At 43.6% G+C, this 25,874-nt stretch overlaps 1 protein-coding gene across 1 annotated transcript in view; it reads left to right on the forward strand.

Moving 5' to 3' along the window:
• Positions 1–414: 414 nt before the first annotated feature.
• Positions 415–25,874, forward strand: part of TAOK1 (TAO kinase 1) — a 120,618-nt gene continuing 95,158 nt past the window's right edge. The window contains exon 1 of the mRNA XM_088477759.1: positions 415–668. The gene's annotated coding sequence lies outside the window, so the exon portion shown is untranslated. The remainder of the gene's footprint in view (positions 669–25,874) is intronic.

The following is a 25,874-nucleotide window of genomic DNA, read 5'->3' on the forward strand; positions in this document are numbered from 1 at the left end:
ATGGCTTGCTGCTGACATTACAATAGCCCCATTACAAATATATTTACTGAGAAAAATGTTGATGTTTTCAATACTTATTTAACCCGCTGTATATATATATATATATATATATATATATATATATATTTATTTTTATAATCCACTTTTTCAACAATTGATGTCCCCACACGACACAGATGTGTTGTGATTATATAGAGACAGGAAACGTGTGGAACGTTGCAGGCTGCGCTCCTGGGTGGTGTCAGCGGGGTTGTCGATGAGGGGTGGGAGAGAGAGGGTCTCTGCCGCTGTCTGCGGGGATCTCTGCGGGAGGCTGGGCGGGACGGGCTGCGGACGGTGGGAGGAGAGGGGGCGGGCTGTGGGCGGTGGCTCCCCCGTTCCCTTCCTGGTGTGTGTGGTGACTGTGTGCGCAGCGCTCCCGGCCGCCGCCTCCGTTCCGCCCGTTCCAGAGAGGCGCCATCTTCTGGGCGAGAGAGAGGCGGGCCGGGAGCCCAGTCACCTCTGCAGGCCGCCCCCTGCTCCCGCTCTCTCCGCCCACACTCCCAGCACAGGCCGGCCTTTGTTTCCGGTGCTCGCAGCACCCTCTCCCTGCCCGCCCCTCCCCAGCTCGCCCTGCTGCTGCTGCTGGGATCTGGCCTGCGGTCGCCCCGACCGGCGCTCCGAGGAAGGTAAATGCGCTTCTTCTGTAACGCGTATTGCGGCCTGGCGTAGGGACTGGGCTCTCGGCACAGCCCCATGTAACGCGGGGGGACACAGGACCAGCTACTTCCAGGCCCGGCAATAGAGAAGGAAAGATCAGGCCTTGCCCTTCCCTGGTGGGTGCTGCTGGGATAGACATGAGCTGTGGGGCAGAGCAAAGGGTACTGTGGTATTACCCGAATGGGGCACTCCCCATGTGTGTGCTCCCCATGTATGTAGTCCTAGTCTGAAAATGATTTAGTTGACAGCCTATTGCCTAAAATGTCCTGCTCGTATAAGTGTCAAACCTCTTGTGTTAAGCACCAACCACTGCTACATTGCTATAGAATGTGTGTGTGTGTGTGTGTGTGTGTGTGTATATATATATATATATATATATATATATATATATATATATATATATATACACACATACACACACACACTCCAACACTTATAGTGCACAGCCTTCACAAATCCTGGTAAAGTTGGAAGTGGTGACTGTGGGTCAGGTCCCCTGTCAGTGTGTGAGAGTATTGGGATCACTCTGACTATGGCCATTGACAGCAAGGTTGTTTTTGAGTCTGCTGATAGGCACTCATATTTTGTTTAACCGATTCATGTGTGTTATGAATACTTGACACTTGGAACACTAAACATTATATAAAAAGACTATGTTAAAGTTTCAGAAGGCCCAGTGACCATAATTGAAGCAACATGTAACCCTTTGGCTGCCAGAGGATCCTACCATGCACCAAGTAGATGGGCAGTGCTGTGTGACTCCATCTTCTATTTGGGGCACAATGAGGATGATGGTGATGTGTGAGGGGTCCTGGCAGAGTTGAAGATGGATCTTTTAAAGTGTTTCAGAATTGCAGTTTTACGTCACTTGACATATTGAGTAAAGCTAGTCATTGCCTTGTAATGTAAGTGGCAGTGCCAAGGTTAACAGCTAAAATGAGCCATAGCTAGGAATGCTTCCTGCCTCTCTTCTGCTTTCTATCTGTTTCTATGTTTGTATCTTGAGTGCTGCAATGCTGCAGATCTCCACTATCCTCTCCTGACAAACAGCCTGGATATGTGTTTGTTACTGTAAATGTTATTGGAGGGAGGAGGGGGAGGCCTGGGAAGGCAGCGGAAGGAGCTGAGAGGAAGGTTGGTGGCACCACATACTTACATTTAATCACAAAGAAAATCATTCTCATTGTCTTTACTCTTAGTTGCTTTCCAGCCCCACCTAACGCATGCATGAATGTTTTGCAGTGCTTACATGAATTTGGTGTTTCTGCTGCCAGCAACATGTATTGTTTGAACCGTCAGTGGTTTACATGATATAATGGTGTTATCAGTTTGTTGTCCGCATGTGATGTTGCTCTTAGGGTTCTTGACATGTGTTTGGATCCATTGTTGAGTGATCACTGTTACAAGCTTGCCAACAACATCTGTAAACATGTTTGTCACAGTTGTCATTGTGCTTAACGCTGTGGCTATACACAGTAATAATTGTTCTTTTGCAGAAGGTATTTTATGTCATCTAAGTGCTACGTTAAAAGAAATAAAAATGTGATATCCCTTATGTATATGTATATTGCCAACTTGTATTTTAAAATTTAATAAGGTATTGAGTTAAAAACTTAATTACTCGATTGGTTGACACATGCAGTATGTGCTGGGTTTTGATTTTCTTTGATGACATCATTTTTTAGAGTGTTCAAAAATGTTGTCTAGTCACAACATAGGCAATAATGTATTGTGTAACAATAGATGTTCCTAACTAAAACATCATGATCTTTCCAAAGGTGCCCACACACTGCGATTTTTTTAATTTTTACACAATCTGGCCGATTCCGACTCATTGGTACGACAGATCGTGTAATAAAATGCCCAAATCGTGAGTCCCCACTCACGATCACGATGCGATGCGCGTCCCCGCTGGTCGCACATGGCATCTTCAGATCTGCTGTGCTGTAGGGCATATTTGCCAATCTGGGACACAATGCACCACTGGATATACGATAGATCTTAAGTCAGATTGGAAATTTTTTACTCCAAATCGTGTGTTGGACTGCCAGGGGAGAGTTCAAGGGAAATTGTACATCGTGGGCACATCGCTAAGTGTGTAGGCATCATTAGAATATGTATGTTACTAAACTGCTTCAGAAGTCCCTAATTGTTATTCTTTTTTACCAGTGGAAGGAGAGAAAGTAATCTTTTTATTTTATAGTGTTAATGCTGGATTTTGTAAATGAACTATACAGTGGCAAATATTCTATGGGGCAATCCAGTGATGGGTGATGTGATGCTCAGCTGCACATATCTGTAAATTACTGTGCCTTTATTTTTGATGTTGCTGTATGTGATTTGCTGGTCCGGTACAATAATTTGGTTACATCGCCCGTAACTATATTGCCTCCTATGATGCTAGGAAGACCCAGCGCGTATCACTGATTGGTGGTATTAATTTGTTGATGGATTATAAAGGTGCCTATACACGGTGCGATTTTTAAAATTATTTAAGTTTTTCACTATTTGGATGTTTTCGATCGATCGTAGCGACCATTCATGTAAAAAGTGTCGTTTTACTTGACTATTAGGATTCCGATGCGCATCCCTGGCATCGTGTATAGGCATCGTAGATCAACTGAACCTGCAGTAAGATTTCGACCTATCGTGTACGATGTGACACACATCGTTCTGTGTTTGTGCACACAGAATGATGTCATGCACGATAGAGATGCATGTAGCACGGACCAGGGAGATCCGTGCTACATGCATCTGTCTCATTGACAGAAGCACGGACGGTATCAGTGAGACCCATCTGTGTTTCTGTGTGTGTCAATGACACAGATGCATAGCACGGAACAGGAGATCCATGCTACATACATCTGTGTCATTGACACAGAGCACAGACAGGATCAGAAAAAAGAAAAAAAAATGATGTGCACCCCGCCCCCGCCCTCTCTCTCCCAGTCCCCGCCCTCTCTCTCCCCCTCCGCCCTCCCCTCCCTCCTCTCCCCCCCAAAAGGGCAACCAGCCCTGGGCTTTTAGTGACCCCAGTGCTGGTTGTGCACAATACAGGGGCCAAATGATGTAGGGATCCCCTGTATCTAAGCACCGGGCTAGTCAGAACCAGCCCTGGTTGCCAAAATATTGGGGACAAACGACATAGGGGTCCCCCATATTTTACGCAACCAGCAAAGGTAACTCAAAGTTACTTTCGCGGTTCTCACCATTGACTTCAATGGTGAGAACCGCTCATTGGTTGAGAGGTGGAAGGCTCGCCTATCTCAGCCAGTGAGCGCACAGCGGCGGGTGTTTCCATAGTGAAATCCCGCCGCTGAGCTCTCATTTGGGAAGTACCATCCTTATAGGACGGTACTAAAGTCCGTAGGTCTGCTTAATTCGTGTTTTTATTTGCCAAGTCCGGGAATGCCTACTATGGAACGAAAAGGGCCCAAACTTTGCATAGGAGAAGAGGAGTATGGATATTTTTTTTTAAAGGTACCCTATGGATTATCTACATGGACAAGATGACCGATGGCTACAGGGTGAGTATGTGTACATGTGAGTGCATGTATGTTTTAATAAACTTTTACTTTTGTATGGTGTGTGTGTCCTGTGTTTTAACATTGCTTTTGCTATGGAACTACAGGTACCAGCGGGCCTGTAATGCCCTGCATGCTGATACTTGTGGTTCTCAAAACCAGCAAAAGAGAATATTTTCAACACTTTCAAATGCACTACACTACATAATCAAGCCGGCACCAACCGCCCAGGGGTGCCGGGGTAAGCCCCGGGCTATCAGCCTAGGCTTGGGGTGCCCTGGAGAGGGGGGGCCCCTTTATTGGGGTGATCCCCGGCCTGGGCTGACTAGCGGTCAGGCTTAATGCTTCGGCTGGGGGGCCCGGTGAAAGGGGCGCCCCTGGCTGTGAAATTTGCCCCCCCGCTAGAAAAAGTCCGGTGCTAGTACTGGATGATACAGGGGGACCCTACTAATTTTTTTCCCCGCTGTAGTTCCATGACCGAATCAAAGCCCATTGCTGGTTGCGCAAAATACGGGGGACCCCCTACTTAGTTTGTCCCCCATATTTTTGTAACCAGGGCTGGTTCTGACCAGCCCGGTGCTGGTTGTGCTGAAATACAGGGAACCCCTACAACGTTTGTCCCCTGTATTTAAGCACAACCAGTACTGGGTCACTAAAGGGGGGCAACGCCATTTTATATATATATATATATATATATATATATAAACTACAGCAGCACAGACGGGTCTCACTGATCCCGTCCGTGCTTCTGTGTCAATGACACAGATGCTTTTGGCACGGATCTCCCATATACGAGCCTGCATCTGTGTCATATAGCTCTCTATATAATGATTGTGCAAATCATTAGATCATGCACGATAGATTGGGTGAACATCGTGCAGCTTTTGCTGCACATCGTTCACTTCAGGTGCCGGAGAGAGTTCAAGGGAAATCGTATACAAGATTGGCTTATATACAAATCGCACCGTGTATGGACACCTTAACTGTATGCTAAGAAGGGAGAAAGACACTTCAGTAAATTTCCAAACCAAGAGATGCACCACTCAGCAAGTGTGGTCCCAGAATGCCACTGAATTACTTAAAAACAGATCTTTTTAAACTTTTACCTAAATGTGTATGTGTGAGGAATAAGAATACTCACTTCTGCATCTTTCTGAAACTAGTTCTTGTGACTATATGTATCTACTTTAGCAAGCTATCCAATGAAGAATTGCAGTGTCAGAGGGTGGATCACGTTTGTTATCACTTACAGGCCAAAAAAGATTATTTACTGACAAAATACAAGTGTGTCCCAGCCCATCATGCATTTGTTTCTATTGTCTACCTTGTACTATATTGATCAAAACTAATTGCTGATTAGTTGCTAGTGACTATTGCATTTAAATATCCTTCCAGTCAGGGATTTATTTTATCAGCTTATTGGCATTAATATGATTAGCTTGCCTTTCCATAAAACAGCTAGTGTGATATCTACTATGAGAAGTGTATTTTCATTGTGAAGGATACATATGGCTGTGTAAATGAGTTATTCTTTTGTAGTATTTTGTTTTAAACTATTTAAAATTTTTGTAATGTGGACTCCGGTTGGTTTGTTGGTCATCCCTTTTTGACAGCATTAAATGATTGTGTCAACTGGATCTAATATATCTGTTTCTAATAGATCCAGTTTTAATGGCCATAATTGTGCTAGCATGTAGGGGAAAACTAATACAGGCCTTATCTTTGTTTCCTAGGACTGACCCCTTTTTTGGGGAAGTCCTATGATGTCACTGCAGTGACATCGCAGGATTTCCTCCCCGAATGAGGAAGCTGCACATATGTTCACTATAAACATGCTATGATTTGGTGCCAGGAACTGGATGATAGAGCAGTGTGCTCAGGGGTGCACAGACACCAGTTTCTACTTCATGTTCTGATATGGTCGTGCATTTTTAATAATGCTTTGCCTTTAATAAGTCTTGTAGCTGGACACTGGTTACGTTACGGTTACAGTGTGGTGGAAATATTGAGCCTTGTTTAAAGCTCTATGAATGGAAGTCTTTCATTTATTGACTTGTATATGCCATTCTACAATGGCTTATCTTTGTGGCTTCCTTCATGTATGCAGCGCAGAAAGCATAGCAGAGCATGACCATAAACAACTCTGCCTGATGCTGTAAATATGACTGAAATGCCCAGAAAACACATTTAAAGTTGCAGGAGGGTATGTATAATCCTAACAGTCATGTGAAGTTGGGAAACCTCTTTAAAGATTCTTGTTAACACCTGCTATTGATGTTTTATTGCAGGTGTAGAAAATGATTTGATTTTTGGGGTATTCTGAAAAAAATAACAAATGTTGGCTTCTGATGAAACTAGAAAAGCCTGACTGTTGTTCCGATTCCTAGCTTTGACAGTGGTTTAAACATGAGGCGTGCAGCATATGCATCATTGCTACAACCTGCTTTCCTTTCCTTAAGTGTTACTTGCTGATGTTACAAAACATGCATTTATCAGCACTTAACACCAGTAAAAGCATGTGTATGACTATTGGTTCCGATGTCTCCATACCCATTTCATCTTGTCTGCAGTCAGGAGTGGTGGTGGGATGGTGGTGTGTTTTGGATGTTGCCTGGTCTATTCACTCACAATCAGTGGATCTCATTTGCAAAGATGTCAATGGAATGTCCTCCATTGACTCCACCCCTACCCCCAACCTTATCACCTTTGACATGCCAGCATTATTCACACCAATGGGTAACAAATCTAATCATTGTCTTAACAGTTGCAAACGTTTCTTTACGCCATGTTACGTGGATGATGTGCACCAACTGGTTCTGTGTTGCTCATAAAAGCACATTTCATCGAAACTGTTCTTTTGGGGAATTCAGGGCTATGCGATGTGCCGTTCTGCAACAGCACATTGAGCCCGATGTCATCACAAGTATTAGGAAAAACTTGCGATGACAGCACTATCGGTAATGTCTGATACGTGTACTACCAGGAATTGTTGCAATGCCCGGTGGCGCATTGCATTGAATCTGCCTTTTTGACTAAACTGAGAAAGGTTGTTACTTGTTATAGAGTTAAAACATTTTAGGGACTTGTGACCTGTTAGAGGCTTTTGTATATGCTGCTAGTGGAAATTATTTGGAATAAGAAGGTGTAAAGAACTTGTGAATGTCATGTTTGCAGACCAGCACCGTTCCCAAGTATAGTAGAACATACACAATGTGATGACGTTTGCCATGACTAGCTGTAGGTAAGAGGTCTATTTAGTGCCAAAGCGCCATGGTCCAAAGTCTATTGTTACTGAATGATGTAAATTTCAATAAACGTTTAGATACTAAAGTATGTCTACTCCAAGGTTCATACAGGTTGAGTCCCCCATATCCAAATATTCTGAAATACAGAATTTTTTTTAGCATGACTGAGATAATGAAACCTTTGATTTTTTTTATGGTTCAATTTTTACAAACATTGTCTAAGGCACAAATTATTAAAAATGTTGTATCAAATTACCTTCAGGCTGTGTGTATAAGGTGTATATTATTATTATCATTTATTTATATGGGGCCAAAGCACATAAACAAGCTGTAGACAAGCGACTTACAGAACAATACAATACAGGACCAGGACATGGATAATATATATTGCTACATTAGTGACCATAACACCCAGATAAGCAACAGAGCATAAGCAACCAAGTGTTGGGTGCCCTAGTGGTGAGTGAGAAGTAGATGAAACTAAAGTAGGGAGAAGTACAAGAGGGTAGAGGGCCCTGCTCATAACATATGAAACATAACTGAATTTTATGTATGTACACAAACTTTGTTTGATCCACAAAATTATTGAAAATATTGTATAAAAATACCTGCAGGCTGTGTGTATAAGGTGTATATAAGACATAAATGCATTCTGTGTGTATATTGGGGTCCCATTCCCAAGATATTTAATTATGATATGCAAATATTCCAAAATACGGAATATTCCGTTATCCAAAATACCCCTGGTCCCAAGCATTTAGGATATCTGAGACTCAACCTGTATATCAAGTTGCAAAAATAATTACACCTTAAAAAGTTAAAATCCTACATATTTTGTTTGTGTAGAAAATGTACTTATGAATTGGTAGTTGAATTACGGTCCTCCTTTAGTAGCATAAGGAGTTGCCTTAATTCAGCCAGCAGTCGCGGTTCCATGTCATAAATGGCAAGTGACAGAACGTTTGTGAACACTTTAGAAATGTATCTATCCCGCAATTACGTTGCCTAAAATTTGTTTTGGCTGTTGAATTTTAATAATTAAATTAGGTCAGAGAATGTGGGTACTAGTCACTTGGGTGTTTAGGCGCGAGAACTGTCAGTGTCCGATTAAAGTGTCGGCCACGAGGCAGGTAGTGGCGCGTTAAGCTGGAAAACAGCCTCGTGGCCGGCATTTTAGTAGGAATTCTTGGTCTGACTAAAACGTGTGTGTGTGTATGTATGTATGTATATATATATATATATATTATAATTTTTTTTAATTTTTTTTTTATAAATCTACATTAGTGTCATTGATTTGTCACTTTCAAAAGTCTGTTCTTTCAGGAAAGAGAAGAAAAAAAAAATCAGGATTTCTGAAAAATAGAAAAACTGAAATTTGAGTCTGGAAAAGTATATCAGTCCATTTGTAAAGACCAATTATTCAGCTGATATTACTGTCTGCAGAGCTCAATCATGAACTTGATGCAGTGATTGGGCTATGCATACTGCAGTATCATATAGTACAGATCATTCTATTAGGTAAATCTAGAAATTTGGTCAGTAGTTGACTGTTTTATTTGCACATCACTACTCTCAAACTATAATGCTGTATACACACTTGTAGATGTATCGTTCATTTGAAAGTCGAACGTTATATCGGTAGCGGATTAGCGGGTGTGTATATCCTATAGGTCTGTGGACAACGTCGTTCACAAACCTATCAGATCGGCCTGCAGCACAGCCAATGCCAATATATTTTGCCAATATATTGGTACGCCTGGCTGTGTGTATGGGTGGCCCACCACATGCACAGCAAGGAATACCAACATGGACATCACAACTGGGCGGGCAGTTGTGATGTCTGGCCCGACATATCGAGCAGCCAATTGGTGTGTTTAGCTTACCAAACTGGCCGTTATGTTGCCGCGATGGCTGTTTGTCTGGTAAATGTGAACCCAGGTTAAGGATATATTTGAAATATATTCATATGTGTTCCCACTAGGCTGTTTCAGCGGGGCACCGCGCCCTGCCTTATTTCTGAAGGGTAGAAAGCACCCTGCCCTCCAATGCGGCGCCTCGCTTAAACAGCCTGTGGGTTCCGTAGTCCACCAGTGGGCCACAGTGTCCCGCGGGTGGGGAACAAGGCAGAACAGCGGTCACTGCCGGTGAATAGATGTCGGGCGCATGCGACAGTGACCACGGCGCTTGGGGGCTGCCCGTCATGTCCGTAAGTGCGGGAACGCCCCCAAGAGTGACGAAAAGGGGACGCATCATAGTGACACGCCCCCTTTTCATTGGCCACGCAATAAAGTACTTTCATTTTGAGGGCGGTAAAAAAAATAACGGGGGACAAACTTCTAAACTAGCGAAAAAGACTCAGGGGGTGTCCCCAAGTATGCGGCAGGTGTTTTTGATTGTAGGTGGTTGCGGAGGTGGATTTTTCAAGTTTTCTAAAAGTTCACATTAGCCACTTTAAAATATGCTTGCACCCATTTTCAAGTACCCCGAATTTTCTGGGACTACTCATTTATTTATTTTAAACTTGATAAATGCTATTCTTCATCACTTTTTCAAAGATGCTAAACAGCACCTATTGAGACCATTTAAATACTCCATATACCTTCAAAAGGGCTAATCTGGGGTATCCATTGTGATCTCCCATGTCAGTGCATCTTTTTCAGGGTGTCAGGCTGATTTCCCCAAAAATGAAAAAATTTTTCGCTCATTTAAATTTCGCCGGGTCCTGTTTTCGCCCGATTTGGAATTGAATACCGGGATATGTGGGGACGAGTGCGATGCTTTCTCGCACCCAAAAGTGTTGAGAAAGCCGCTCCTAATTGAATATGGGCCTTTGTGTTAAAAGCATTTTACTTTTCTTTCACCCTTGTAAGTTGTATCCTGTCGCATATGATGATCTTTACTGCCTTCCTAGCATTTAAGGAACCAATACTATGGGAAAAAATAAGTAAATCCAAATCAATATTATTTGTTAGAATGAATTGACCATATCTGAACTCAGACTCTCCAAAAACCAGTATATATATACCCTATAAAACTATACAGGGTATACTATTTAAAAATACAAAGATTGCATATACAGTGGTGCTTGAAAGTTTGTGAACCCTTCAGAAATGTCTATATTTCTGCTGAAACCACCTGATGTTCAGGACTAATCAACAATTACTGGAAACCTTTAGAAGCAGTTGTTGCTGCACAAGGGGGTCATACCAGTGACAGCCCGACAAAACAGCAGAGTCCGGCAGCGGAAGCCCGACAGCGCTGGAAATTCCGATCGTCCTAAGGTAAGTATCTACTAATCTAAACCACCTAACCCTCCTTAGGGGTGCCTAACCCTAACCTCCCCCCCTGTGACTAACCCTATTCCCTCCTCTAAGTGCCTAACCACCCCCTTCCCCGCTGCCTAAACCTAAGTGCCCCGGGGGGGGTGCCTAACCCTAGCCTCCCTCCGTGGGTGCCTAACCCTCCCTCCCCCTAACCTAACCCCCCCCCCGCGGCTGTCTGCTGGCGGCGACCGTCATCCCTTCGATCGGAATGCCGGTCTACCGGCGTCGGAAAAATTACAGGCGTCTAGATTTAGACACCTGTCATTTAACCCTCGCTGGGATAACCCTCGCTGGGATAATACAGTCGGGAAGCCGACTGGTTCTCTTTATCTACTTTTAGGATTTGTGTGAAAATCTGAGTTTTAGGCCAAATTTCAGCAGAAATATTGAACATTCTGAAGGGTTCACTAACTTTCAAGCACCACTCTAGTTACACTCACTATATAATTAGTATGTGACATCACTCCTTAGGATACTTGATTTTGTGTTTTTTGCCTTTGGCACATTGACAAATATACCGTAATTAGTGTAACCTGTTTGTTTCAGTCTCCCTCAATTTACACTTTGTTTTGGTTGGATTTCTCATAATTCCATGTGTTGATGTGCAAGTTGTTGACAATATTTCCATAATAAATGCTAGTAATATCCTCTAAAGCAAAAACAAATGTTAGTCTAGGTGGCTGTGTATCCGCCCTACAATCAGACGCCGCAAGCACCATTGGTGACACTACCTGCATGTTCAGTACAATGATTTTCTTTCTCCTTTGTCTTATATCTGCTTAAGTCCTGTTTATGGGGGGACATACTGTTTGACTATACACAGTGGAGGACCATGGTTTGTGTTGTGAAATGGATATACCAAGTGTGTTCTGCTACACTTGACGCACAGTACAGCGGTAACAGTTCTTTATGTTTGACGATGGGGCATATATTATTTGTAGTTGTTTTTTTGTTTTTTTTTCCAAGTAGAACTCAATTAGCCCTTTTAAAGCATATAGGAAAATGGATGTTCGCTGTTTAAAATGTATAATTATTACCAAGCGCTGCTACTTGTCACACACTTAAGTGATCCGTTGTGTAGGGTAACTTTCAGTGGGGATCTGCCTGGTGCAGAGAAAGGAGGTCCAGCAGACCGAACACCACCAAACCTGTAATGGGAACTTTGTAGTAGTTTAGGTGGAGGGAACCCCACCATGCCTGAAAAGGGGAACCTTGTATGAGGTCCAACTAGGGAATCCCACCATACCTAGAAGAGAGAATCTTGTATGAGGTCCAAGATGGGTAACCCCACCATATCTATAATGCAGGAGTTTCAGGGGAGGGAACCCCATCATTCATGCAAAGAGTCTCTTAATACATATACATAAAAATAGCAATAATAAACGAGACAGAGAAGTTAACCTTTTATTTATGAGTATAAGGCAATTTGTAATATGTGACCAAATGTAATAAAGTGATGATGGATTTATTTTCAGAGTGTTCTTGATTTGCTTGGGTAAAATTTAATGTTCGATTTACAGCAGTGACCAAAAGTTTTTTGAGAATGACACAAGTATTGGTTTTCACAAAGTTTGCCGCTTCAGTGTTTTTAGACCTTTTTGTCAGATGTTACTATGAAGTAAAGTTACAAGCATTTCGTATGTGTCAATGGCTTTTATTGACAAGAACATTAAGTTTATGCAGAGAGTTAACATTTGCAACATTTGCAGTGTTGACCCTTCTTTTTCAAGACCTCTGCAATTTGCCCTGGCATGCTGTCAATCAACTTCTAGGCCACATATTGACTGACTGACCGCCCATTCTTGCCTAATCAATGCTTGCAGTTTGTCAGAATTTGTGCGTTATTTGCTTGTCCACCCACCTCTTGACCACAAGTTCTCAATGAGATTAAGATCTGGGGAGTTTCCTGGCCATGGACCCAAAATTTCGATGTTTTGTTCCCCGAGCCACTTGGACCACCTTGCCATAAGGCAAAAGTGATAACTATCATGCTGGAAAGGCATTGTTAGTCACCAAACTGTTCTTGGATGGTTGGGAGAAGTTGCTCTTAGAGAATGTTTTGGTACCATTCTTTATTCATGGCTGTGTTCTTAGGCAAAATTGTGAGTGAGCCCACTCCCTTGGCTGAGAAGCAACCCCACACATGAATGGTCTCAGGATGCAAAATGAAAACATTTTAAATTCTGCCATCACAGTCCAGGTTTTAAGGATATCCCTGCTTGTGCCCAGATGATGAAATCAAATTGATTGACATGCTAATTAAGTCACCTGTGCTCAAGCAAACCTTGAAACCTGGACTGTAATTGAGGAATTTGAGAACCTCTGACCTTGAGAAAGACCATAAGGTCAAAACCCAGTGGTGCGATGTTAACAGTGTACTGCAGTGACTGACAGTTCTGGACATAAGGACCTATCCGTAGTGCGTAGTGTAGTTGTTCCCGGGATTGCCATCACAGGAGCTTCACTTTTGATGTTCCTTATTCCTACAACTGTCCATTACAAAGTTAAGCATGTGGTTGTTTGTTTGTTTGTTTTTTACACTTTTCTGTTATTTTGGTTTTATGTAGATGTATTTTATGTTTTATTCCAGCATACAGAAGTTGGTTCTGCTTGCTTGATACGTATTGTGACAAGGATATATAGTGTGAGTAAGATTAGTCCACTAGAGTTCCCCCTGGTGTTACTTTTACACACGTACCTCCTCTTTTTATTGTGTCATGCACGATTGTGGGGTGTTTTTTGCACACATTGTTTACTTTAATCATCGAGGACTTGTTTTCCCCATTTCCAGTCCATCCACTGACTCCATACATTATTATGGTACCTATACTGTACATCAGAATGTTTTCTTCAGTTGCTTACTACAAGTGCCTTCCCCTTCCTTCACAGAAACCCAGAAGTTATGGTCAGCTCCTCATTCCTGCGATATGTTGACCAATGATCTTATAATAAAAGGTGTAATTCAACTCCCTGCCATTGGCTCAATGAGCCGTTCCAGAGTAGCTTATCGTGCCCGCCGGCATTTGTAAGATGTCACTCTACCGTAGGTGCCCAATAAGTTGAAGTGGATTTCTTTCAAAATGTGAGAAAGATAAAATATGTGCACATACGTTGTGTTACTACTAACTTAAGCAAATTGTACCACATACTTGCCATACCTGCAAATGTTAAAAGGGGGTTATCTTCTTTCTGGCAACTTTGTTAGTATAATATGTATTTAAAAAAAAAAAAAAAGGTATGTGTTTTTTTTTTTTTCAGAATCCTATCCGTTCCAAAGAAGATAATTTTCTCTGTGACTTCGTAAATATAATTGATCATAAATTAGTGAAATCCATCAAGTGTAGCAAAACAATTTACACAATAGTAAGTTATTTCAGGGTATCTGGTGTTAAAGCAGCTCAAAACTTAAATTCATCACAGCAAAGTGTGTGCAAAGTCCATAGTTTGGGCGCCCAAACTAGAACTTTTTTTTTTTTAATATAATAAAGTCTGTTTTATTAAACTGCAAAAAGTACAATCACAGAATTGTGTAAAACAAATGTATACAACAATCGTCAAAGCTGTGTTACAATTCCGGAATAAAATCTAACAATCAAAAGAAAATTGCTGTGGTTTTGAAATTATATAGAACTTTGGGAGGTGCATGGGGAATATCCAGCACCATCCCACTTGAAAATCCGTTAACGGAATAACAAAAATGGGATTCTAATGTGAAAAAAAGAACCCAACTATAAGAGAGAAGAAAACCTAGCATAACCATATATAAAATTAGATTTAGTAGAAAAGGAAACTAAAGAAGGGAGAAGGAGAGGGGAATTGGGACCGTGAGTGCAAACTACATAAATTAATGAGGGTAGGTATGGCAGTAACCAAGGGTTCCAACTGGTCCCTCCTTGACTCATTAAGTGAGTTGTCGTAAAAGGAACCACGTTGTATTCTCAAAAACCTTCCAAATCCATTCTTGTATAGGAAATGAAAGACATATCAACATATACACCCAATTATTTATGAAAGGCAATTATCCCTTTTTCAATGTGGAAAGTAGCCATATAGATTACTTCCAGTAGAGCAATTTTCCATTACCTAGTGTGGGAGCCGTCCGATAACTTGTTTCGCTACTATAATCATAACTGATAGAATAGGAATTAGGTGTTTCACATTAAGATTCTCCTTCCGCGTGGAGAAATCTGCAAAAAGTAAGGCTCTAGCAGACCCTCACAAGGGTTCCACAGCGCTTTACTCAAACTATCACACAGGAATTTACAGTACAACCATTTCTGGCTAGCAGAGTGAAAGAGTCAGTAGACATGTGACTGTATTTAGAGCTGCAGCAGGTTATGTCTCTGAGTATGGTGCATTTCTTGGACAGTCTCATTGGCATTACTTTGTCACCATAAATTGTTCCCTGTTGGTTAATCAGAGTGTAGGTCAGTGTAATTGGTTGTCACATGTCGGTAGCTGATCCACGGCAGCCATTCTTGGAAAAGTATGCTGTGTGTTACTTCCTGGGGTAGTTCAGATATTGCTGATGGAAGTGATCCTGTTTGTTCTGACCTAAAATTAAACCTTGTTATGAATATAGATGCGGTCTGCAAGTACTCTTATTGTGCTTAGAAGATTTAAACAAATTGTAAAATCCCACAATTTTGGTAGACCAACTCGTACTACAGTATGTATAATGTAGTAGATTTATTAATAGTGCTCTACATAATAACCAAAGTCTGAATCTGTAAAGGGCAGAAGTGTAACCTTGGTTGAACTCGCTCACTCACATGGCTTTTTTATCAGTTTCCTTGTGAGACTATAGTTGTCTCTCTAGTGTAGCCCAACACCAGGTCATTTGAACAGAGGGAAATTATTACTTAAGTATCTGTTTTTTAGATGGAAGGTGCAAAGGTGATGTTGAATGTTTACTTTTTCTGTATTTATATATAACAGTAAGTATGTATCATATTTAAACATTTTTATAATGTTTTATGATGAAATATAGTTTGTGTCTGTGTTATTGCTGATTGAGCATGTTGAAGATGGACTAACTTTGACTTTAATTATTTCATTATAAATTCGATCAGGTTCCAAAACCCTATCTGATTGTGTGATGAACAGGTCAGAAAAGTTGAGGCTACACATAGCACATATGGGGGGCAGTTAAATTTGGCGGGAGTTTAAGCTCCTGGTTGAGTGGCCGGAGCTATTCTGATACCCGTATTACATCCGACACTTAAATTGGGATAATCCAGTTTACCGCAACTAATACTCAGATTTTAATTGCGGTATACAGCATTTTCTGACTCAAAGTGCTGGGCGTGATGCTGTTACCCCAAGACACTAGTTAGCGCAGATTTCTGCTTGCTCCTTAGGAGGGTGCGAGCAGAAATCCGCTAGTCATGGGAATACAGCGTGAATAATTTAATAGCTCAGGGCACACTTATCTCGGGGCTTTAACAAACTCGCGCTGAATTGAATCCCCCCTAAGATTTCATCAATACTTGTTATTTTTACTGATTTCAGCTGGCTCACATGAGTGAAATATTCACACAATGTCGCTAGTTCAGTGCTTTAATGTATTTTTGTCAGGAACACTTAAAAAACATCAACGTCCTATCGACTGATATCATTATATACTGTATAACGTGGTCATACATAGGGCGGTATTCAATTGTTTTACCTCGCCCGATCTCCCGTGTAAAGTGACGGGAGATCGCGGGGCGCTAATCATTTTATGCCGATTATCATGCTGATCGCGCCCATAAAGGTCGTGTTTAGCAGCGTAAAACAGCTACCACCAACCAAATGCTGGGCTCAATCGCGAAAAGTGCAGTTTCGGTTCCCAAATTTTCGCCCATTTCTGCTCGCAAACTCGGGGGTGCGAGCTGAAATGGTGCGCCAGCAACTGATCGCACCCTACAGGAGCATCAATTGAATAGCTCCGTCTGGCGCGAAGGGTATAGAGACAATTGAATACCGCCCATAATATATTAGCAAATATGAATCAGAGTAAACTTTTATGTCATAACAGGGGCATAGAACATTGTCATGTCCCATAAGGATACAATAAATAAACACAGCGGAACAAACCTAGTATTATAGTATTATATGACATCCAACAAATAAAGGTAATATCAAACACAAGTCGGAGATTAGAGAAACTAATACAGACCCAGAGACTCGTATGAGCCTCAGGGAGCACCAATTTTAAGAACATATGGTTCTCCATAGGTCAACAATTAAAGCAGTCCTGGAATAGGGGTCTTGTGACAAACCAGTTGCACGTCATTTTTTAGAAGCCAGTCCAATGGTTTGGTGGTGCTGTTGGCAGTAGGAGGGGGGTGATGGTATAAGTGAGGGAAGAAATAGCACATGAGGGAAGAGTGCCATGCTCATGAGAACTTACAATCTAATGGTGGGTACACACTGGAGCGACGCCCATGAGCATTGCCTGTACACACTAGAACGAGTTAATAAAGAACGGAATGATCACTGTACCGTCCTTCATTAGCATACCATAGGGTGCTAGTGACCACGGAAGTGCGCTACCAGCCGTACATACTGAGCGATGTAGGCGAATTTGTCATTACGAAATTGAAATTAGGCCCAACATCGCTCCAGTGTGTACCCAGCTTGAAGGAAATAGCCAGAAAAAGCAGCTGAGTTGGCCCCCTTATATGCAAAATTTACAAGATCATCACAAATCTGAAATCACTGGGTTTGAGTAAATTGCTTTAATAGATTTGTGTGCTGCTATGTTCAGACCTGATGATGTCCGTTAGATGAAGCACCATAAGGAGCTGGGCACCATATGGCATAAAATTAATTGCAGTAAAGTGCTATATACACTTGAGGCTTTATAGAAAACAATTAAAGGTAGAATGGGACCAAGGTCTATTTTTATATATAACCCCTAAAAAAACCTATTAAAGTGAAGTAAACCTTTAGTGATCTAGTTGCCGCATTTGCAATTTACGGTGGCAACTGTCTGCCAAAACTGTTATACTAAATAATAGATATTCTTTTACAGTCCGCATAGAGTGCTGAGCAAATAGATGAATGTTTTGTTAAAGCTGGGTACACACTACACAAAACTTTGAACGATTTGGCCGATTCCAATGCATCGGAACGACAAATCATTCAAAACACGTAGTGTTGTACTTACTATCACAATCCCGATACACGCTCCCGCCGGTCATCCGTCGCAACCTCAGATCTTTTGTACATGCAGTAAAATCTCAGGATGTTGCTAGCGTTGCCATGCTGCCAAATGTAGCATGGCCCCCGCTGCTCCCCCTGTGTATGCACTGACTGCACCCCTATCGGGTCCGTTGCTAACTAGGTCGGTACACGTAAGGGCCCTCATTTAGAGGCGCTCACAAGAAGCGAGCGCTCGTTCTGAATGAGGGCGGCCACTTGAATTTTTAAGTGCGGCCTCCTGGTCGCTAGCTAAGCTGTAGGTTACAACCCACAGCTTAGCGACCGACCAGGGTGATGGTCGCGATGGTCAAGACCATCGGGGCTTGCGACGAGACCCTAAGGTTGGGTCTCGGCAACCGCAAGCCCCTGGGAGCTCCCCACCGACAACGCCTCCGTTTGTGAAACCACCCATCCCCCCCCCCCCCCCATGTCACGCCTACAAACAGGCCGAGCTGTCGATCAACAGCCGGCCCTTTTGTAGTGAGCTCCGGAGCGTGTGCGCAGGGCCTAAACATTGAACCGGTTGCGAGCGCTCAGCGCTTGCGACCGGGTCTGAATGAGGTCCAAGGTCTTCTAGTGTGTACTGGCTTTTAGTTCAATGTTTTGGTGGCACATTAATACTTGCAGATAAAATCTGTTAGAAATGGAATTTATTGGTGATCTGTATATAACATTGCTCTTATCTGAAACTAGTGATGGTTATTTTTATCAGCATTATATGTTGTGGGAGGGAAAGAACTTGTCTGTAGTACTTCTTCAAGGTAGTAATTACATAGGATTTGATAGCTGTGATTCAGTTGTTGCAGTAACGACTTGTGAATCGTGAGACTACCATCCAGTTTAATATAGTTTATTTTTTATTCCAGCAGTACAAAGTTTTATGTATTGAGCAGTAAATAGTTGTATATGTGTTTGTGTACTATGTATGCTACTTATAATCATGATAAGCCTTAAAATATTTACTTATAATCATGTGTTGGAATTCGGACTCATACCGAAAACATTTCAAGTGTTCAAGGCCTGTCACAACCTTTTAGCAGCCCATGCAAATGAACATCAGATATATGATCTACCTCATTCCTTCCATGTTTGTGACCTACAATCAATTTTCATTGAGCACTAGCCAGTTTTGCTAAACACCTGTGCACTGGATCCCCTTGTTCGTTAAAGTTGTGAGATGAGTTAGAGTATACATGTATACATCTTGCTCCATGTAAAGTATAAACTGGCCAGGATGTCATATCTCCTTGGCACAGGTAACCCAGTGAAGACATTTAATATTTCTCATGCTACAAAGCGAGTCTCCGATCTAGCCATTCTTATTGCTTCTTATTCATAATATTCCCACAAGCATAAGTATTGGATAGTCCCATATTATACCTGTTTTCATATGTTAAAAACAATAGCCCTATATGTGCACATTTTCTTCACAAGACTACTGTAGGTTGGTGGAAAAGGTGTTAATGGACTGAGGTGTTTACAGGTAAACATGGTGAGGGTCTGCTTTACAGAACGCCAGTAAACAGACACAATTCTAGAGAAAGCAGTGCAATGCAATAAACAGGAACCAGTGAGATAATGCAGGCCAGATAAGGGCACATGTGATAGACAAATTCAACTGGGAACTTCCCTGTGTTTCTGTAATCTCCTTGTATCAGTTTTTTCATCACTTTGTGTTTAGAAAGACAGCAGTGAGGTCATGAATTCCTTGAGGTTCTCATAGGTGAGAGGCATTGAAGCTTGAGTTTGCATGATATGATCACTTGTGAGTCTGTGGTGACAATACAATGAGTAACCACTCTGTATCTTGTCCTATATATATATTTTTTATACAATCTTGTTTTAAAAAAAGCTGGGGTCTGTTTTGTTTGTATTGAAAGTATATGTATATTTAATTTTTCCAATGGAAAATATGAAAATGAAGGTGGGAATAAAAACTTGTTTCAGTGACTTGTTCAAAATCTACGATATTGGACCCCAGAAACCTATCCCCAAATTCCTCTAACAGGTTCCCCTCCTAAATATAGCTATATCAAATGTGTCCTTTGTCTCCGGGCCCAATAAATGCAGCTAGCCTTTACAAATGTATGCATGAGTTTTGCGAGTGAGATCTTATTATATTTTCTTCTTCGGGTCCATGGGGTCCACAGCCATTACGTTGGGGTATGAATCCCGGTCACCAAACAGTTAATACAAATGAGCTCTCTGCTACCAGGATGCACCGGGTTTCCTCCTCATATACCCCACCTCCTGCCTCAGGTAGCCAGTTCTTCCTGTTTGGTGTATTCACCACATAGACAGTGGGACTGCTGGAGCAGTCCTGCAGACGAGTACAAAAATAAAAGAGTTTTACTCTCTATCTCAGCGGGTGGTCTGAGCTGTCCTGGAAGCAACCTCGCGGCTGATTGGAGGCGCATCGGCCACGCGCTGCAACTACCTCCTCCGGCGCCGCGCCGCTAGCCTCGGCAGGGGATTCGGCAGGGGCTTTCTGGCCCTGGACCGCAAACGGATCAAGGGGATGGCAGGTAAGCAGGTGGTCGCGGCGGCCGCTGACGCCGGGACCACGTGGCGGTCCGGCCTCCGGCGGTGAGACTGGCCGGAGGCGCGCTGCAGTCAGGAGGCATACGGCTTGTTCTCCTAGCCTAGACCGCCGGGATTTGATGTTCCTGACCAGCCGGGGCTTGTGGCGGCGGCCAGGTCAGTTTACCGGGCAGGTCCAAGCAGCATAGGGTAGGTACGCTTCCCCGGCGGCCCCTCCCCCAATCCGCACGCTAGTTCAGTCCTCTGACACAGTTGATTGTGTATTGTTCCTCCCAGCCTCCATATAGGGCAGCCAGAGTGTATGTCAGTTGCTCTCTGAACACTGCTCCTACAAGAGGGACGCTGGGCAGTCTCCCTGTATACTTTGCCTACTGCTGGTCTAGGTTTTTACAGGGCTCTATCCTACCTAAGCTGAGGCTGATTATGGTAGTGAGAGCTTATATGCATATGACTCGCAGAGTATTTATGCTTGACATGTGATTGTTGTTTATGGTTACTGTTTCTTCTGTTAAAGAACTGTAATTCCTGTATACTGTCACTGTCCTTCCCCTTCCCTTGCTACAGGTGTGTAGCTTGAGAGAAGAAAGCAGCACATATACACTCAGAACCAGTGGCATAGTGTTATGTCTAAGGAGTCTGAGGGTCAGGTGGCGGGAGCCCCGTTGCTGATATCCTGTGTAGCCTGCAAGGCAGGTTTGTCCCCACAGGACTTTCTACAAAATGGGCTTTGTGGCAACTGTTTCAGACAGCCACCACACCAATTAAGTTTGACTGTTTCAGGCCCTGAGCCTCCTTGGGCATCATTTGCTCAGGTGGCGGAACGGCTGGCTGCCCCGGTACCACCGGTTTGGGGTTTGCCTCAGCAGATGCATCCTATGTCCATGATGTGGCCGCCTTGGATGGACCCTGGTGCTGGTAAGGTTATGGCATCATCCTCGGGTATTTTTTAGCCTCAGGCTGTCAAGCCAAAGCAGCCTAAATCTAGGCGCCATGTACCGCCTTACATGGGTTAGTACTCGAGTGCCTCCTCCGAGGAGGAATAGGCACAGGACTTTACGCAGGAGTCTAGCTCCGAGGAGGGTGATGATCATTTCCCAGTAGCTGATGTCCCTTTTCTGATAAGGGCTCTAAAATCGGTGTTAAATATCGAGGAAGGGGATCTTCCGCTTAGGAAAGCCCCCCTGTTCAAGCGCCAAAAAGTGGTTAAGACAGAATTCCCAAAGTCTGAACATTTATCAGAACTTATGGAGGAAGCATGGGTCCGTCCGGATAAGATAAGCCATTCTTCTAAAACAATGGCGCTTCTATATCCTTTTCCAGCAGAGGACTGTGCCAAGTGGGAGAATCCACCATCAGTTGATGCGTATGTGGCACAGCTGGTTAAACGTACCACTTTGCTAATCCCAGCAGTTTCGTTGAAGGAAACCACGGATAGGAGACTGAAGTCTTGTCTCAAATCAATTTTTTCGCTGGCAGGAACGGCCACCCGCCCAGCTATGGCCACTGCCTGGGTAGCAAGAGCTGTTGAGGAGTGGGCCAAAACTCTGACTGAGTCTTTACCAGATGCCTCTAAGGAGCAACTGGATATGATCTCTTTTATTAGAGAAGGGGCCTCTTATTTGGGTGATGCCGCGATCCTTTCCTCTAAAGTTTCAGCTGAGTCCGTGGTGGCACGTAGGATCCTCTGGTTGAAGGATTGGAGGGCAGATGTCGGGTCCAAAAAGGCCCTAGAATTCCTTTCATTCATAGGAGGTGTGCTCTTTGGTCCAGAACTGGACAAAATTGTATCCTCCATGGCAGCCTCAAAGACGGCATGTTTACCATTAGCAACCTCGTCTAAATTGAGGAGGGCGTCCTTTCGGGGGTTTCGGCTGCAGGGCAAGGCCAAAGGTCAGCCCTCAGCGAGATTTCCACCAAGAAAGTCAGGACCCAGGAAGCCCTGGCAGAACAAGCATCTAGGATCTAGGGTCCAGGATAAACCAGTGGCCTGATGGGACGGGCCTCCCCCTGGGGGATCCCAGGGTGGGGGGCCGACTGCTTCGGTTCTCAGAGCCCTGACACCTCACGATGGAGGATGCCTGGGTTCGGGGAGTTGTTTTCCGAGGGTACGCCCTGACGTTTTGGAGGACTCCTCCTCAAAGGTTCTTTTGTGTAAGCCCGCAGGTGGGTTCAGAAAGAGCTTTGGCCCTTCAGAAGGCTATTCTTGCATTACTAGCATCAGAAGTAGTGATTCCGGTGCCAGAGAACCAGTTCCGAGAGGGGTTTTACTCCAATCTGTTCTTGGTTCTGAAACCGAATGGGTCATACCGGCCTATTCTAAATCTGAGAGAGCTCAACTAATTTGTTAGAGTCCCCGGGCTCAGGATGGAAACATTGCGATCGATTGTGTTGGCAATGGAACAGGGGGACTATATGGTGTCCCTAGACATACAAGATGCCTACCTTCACATCCCAATCACACAGGCTCATCAAAAATTTCTTCGTTTTGCGGTAGGGGAGGGAAATTTTCAGTTCCAGGCCCTGCCGTTTGGCCTGGCCACAGCCCCTCAGCTATTCACCAAGGTGATGGCAGTGATGATGGCATGCCTCAGGCGCCAAGGCGTCAGGATTTTGCCTTACTTGGACGATCTCCTGTTGCTGGGGCAGTCCCCACAGCAGTTACAGGATCATTTGAGGCTGACAGTATCATGTCTGTACAGTCACGGCTGGATCATAAACTGGCAAAAGTCGTCACCCTGTCCGGTACAACAGATGTGTAATTTGAGAGCGAGATTGGACTCCATGGTGCAAAGAATATATCTGCCAGAGGAGAAGATCCTTGCTCTACAATCACGAATACGCAGGTTGCTTCGCAACAGGCAAATATCCGTTCTAGTAGCCATGCAGGTCCTGGGGTCGATGGTGGCCACCTTCATGGGAGGCCGATTTTCTCAGTCGGCAAAAGATAAATGCAGGGGAATGGGCCCTACATCCACAGGTTTTCGGAACCTTGTGGACAGGTGGGGTCTACCAGAAATAGATCTGATGGCATCAAGAAGGAACAACAAGGTTCCCAGGTACGGATCCTGGACAAGAGATCCGAGAGCCGAGTTTGTAGACGCACTGACAGTAAAGTGGCGTTACAAGCTGGTATATCTGGTTCCCCCGTTTGCTCTTCTGCCCAGAGTGGTCAGGAAGATCAAACAAGAGGGCAGCACCATCATATTAATAGCTCCGGCGTGGCCGAGACGGCACTGGTTCACAGATCTACGGTCTCTCTCCATAGACACTCCATGGCCTCTGCCATTGAGACCGGATCTGTTGCTACAGGGTCCCTGCTGGTACCCGTATCTTCATCGGCTATCTTTGACGGCATGGCTCTTGAGGCCTCCGTCTTGAGGGAAAAGGGGTTTTCCGAGTCTGTTATATGGACGATGTTGAAGGCACGGAAACCATCCTCAGCCCGTATATATTATAGGGTTTGGCATACTTTCTTTCAGTGGTGTGAACTGAAAGGGTATGATCCACATACATTCCTGATATGCAGAGTGCTGGATTTTCTGCAAAGCGGTCTGGAAAAAGGGCTACGCCTGGCCTCTTTAAGGGTACAGGTGTCGGCTCTTTCAGTCTGGTTCCAACATAAAATTGCTCTGAGACCGGATATAAAGACCTTTTTTCAGGGGGTGTTGAGGTTTCAGCCTCCCTTCGTTTCCCCGATTGTTCCGTGGGACTTGACTCTAGTTCTGAAGGTTTTACAGGCTCCTCCGTTCGAGCCTTTAAATTCAATAGACATCAAGTGTCTAACAGCAAAGACGGTATTCCTCCTTGTTATGGCATCTGCACGTAGAGTGTCTGATTTAGCTGCGCTTTCCTTCCGGGAGCCGTTCTTGATATTTCATGAAGATAGAGCAGTACTACGTACTAGGGAGGGTTACCTTCCGAAAGTGGTGTCTAAATTTCATATTAATGAAGAAATAGTAGTTCCAGCATTTCAGGGCACAAGTCTCTCACAAGGTGAGGCTTCCCTGGATGTGGTCCGTGCGTTGAGAATTTATGTTAAACGCACGAGCAAATGAAGGAAGTCCGATTCACTTTTTGTGCTTTATGGTTGTCATAAGTGTGGCTGGCCAGCCAATAAACAGACACTGGCCAGGTGGATTCGCATGGCAATTTCATTGGCTTATACACAGGCTGGTATGCGTGTGCCGGATTCAGTGACTGCACATTCTACTAGGGCGGTAGGTCCATCATGGGCGGCCCGCCGGGGTGCTTCTGCTGAGCAATTATGTAAAGCAGCCACATGGTCTTCCATCCATACCTTTGTCAAATTTTATGCCTTTGACACTTTTGCCTCTCAGGATGCCTCCTTCGGGCGTAGGATTCTCCTCTCTTCCGAGAGTCAGGAGCGACCCCGCCCATAGGGTTAGTGCTTTGGGATATCCCCAACGTAATGGCTGTGGACCCCATGGACCCCGAAGAAGAAAATAAGTTATGGTATAACATACCTTTGTTAACTCTCTTTCTTCGAGGTCCATGGGGTCCACAGGACACCCACCCAGACGCACCTGTAGTTCTGGGGGAGGTTTTCCGTAGTTCCTTCTCTTGAGAGTCTGGACTCGTAAGTATAGGTCTTTTCTTTCTTACCCTTTGTTTGTCTCTGCCTGCTTGAGCTTGGTAACGAACTGGCTACCTGAGGCAGGAGGTGGGGTATATGAGGAGGAAACACGGTGCATCCTGGGAGCAGAGAGCTCGTTTGTATTAACTGTTTGGTGACCGGGATTCATACCCAACGTAATGGCTGTGGACCCCATGGACCTCAAAGAAAAAGAGTTAACAAAGGTATGTTATACCATAACTCTTATTTTTGTAGTAGGTTTGGGATTACATGGATTTTGGGTGACACATGCAAAATATATCAGTGTCTGGGTGAGTGTCCATCTTTTCATATAATTGTGTGTTAGGATACATGGTGGGCAGCCTAGTAACATAGAGGTTAACATTACTGCCTCAGAGCACTGAGGTCATAAGTTCATCTTATCAGGATCCTATCTGTGTGGAGTTTATATGTTATCCATGTATTTGGGTGTATTTTCCTCTGGGTGCTTTTAATCCCACACTCCAAAATTAAATTGTGTGTGTGTTCATATGTTATGGAATTTAGGCTAACTTCTCTGGGGTAGAAACGAACATGAATAAAAAAAAATTTCTGTACAGTGCTGTGTAAATTGACGGTGCTCTAATAAACAATGGTAATAAGTGTACATATGGATGAAATAATTGTTGCATTTCGCGTTTTGGTCACTGGTACCCAAATCAAAAGGGTCTCGGGCACAGTGCTGAGTTAAAGGGGAGAATTTAGGAAGTAGCGGCTTCTG

Source organism: Taudactylus pleione, unplaced genomic scaffold, assembly GCF_031769625.1.
Source record: "Taudactylus pleione unplaced genomic scaffold, aTauple2 ptg000203l, whole genome shotgun sequence".
In the NCBI taxonomy this organism is placed as follows: domain Eukaryota; kingdom Metazoa; phylum Chordata; class Amphibia; order Anura; family Myobatrachidae; genus Taudactylus; species Taudactylus pleione.